Genomic DNA, 618 nt, shown 5'->3' on the forward strand with positions numbered 1-618 from the left:
GAACGACTGCGGCTACGCGGGCCCCCGCTCTAGGATGTATCTCGTAACGGTCTTCTATGCTGGATGGGATGCTGGTCGCTGGACGCACCGGGAGCAGAGTGGGGGGCCGCCTTGGGGCCGATCGCTGCTGACGCGAGCTGGAGGTTTCGGGTGTCCGGCGCATGGCTGCGTCAGGGCAGGGTGTAGAAACGCAGTGGACGGCCCGGGTGGACTAGGCACGATACTGCGTTTCGGGAGCTAGTGTAAACAAACGATGCATCACCGGCAAAAACCAAGCTGAGATTTAGAAAGCTGATGAAATATGCCGCGTAATGGGCTCCTGATATGACCCAAAAAATATTGATTTACGTGATGTAAATGATACAGCGGATTCTGCCGGTACCGCGCTGAGCCCAACTCTGCCTAGCGCGTTTCTACCCACTGGTTAGGTTACAGCCTTGCACCACCGCTCTGCCCTGCGGTGCCAACAGAAGCTAGCGTATCGGCGCGGCTCAGAAACCAATAAGTAGAAGCGCGCATGAAAAGGAGAGTCAGTACTGGTCAGGATGTCGTTTCAGTACGTTTGCACACTCGTCGCTGTAGCGCTTCTGCTTCTTCGACTGAACGGCCGAGCTATTG

The sequence above is a fragment of the Frankliniella occidentalis genome, unplaced genomic scaffold (genome assembly GCF_000697945.3).
Source record: "Frankliniella occidentalis isolate FOCC.00 unplaced genomic scaffold, Focc_3.1 Scaffold405, whole genome shotgun sequence".
Taxonomy (NCBI): Eukaryota; Metazoa; Arthropoda; class Insecta; order Thysanoptera; family Thripidae; genus Frankliniella; species Frankliniella occidentalis.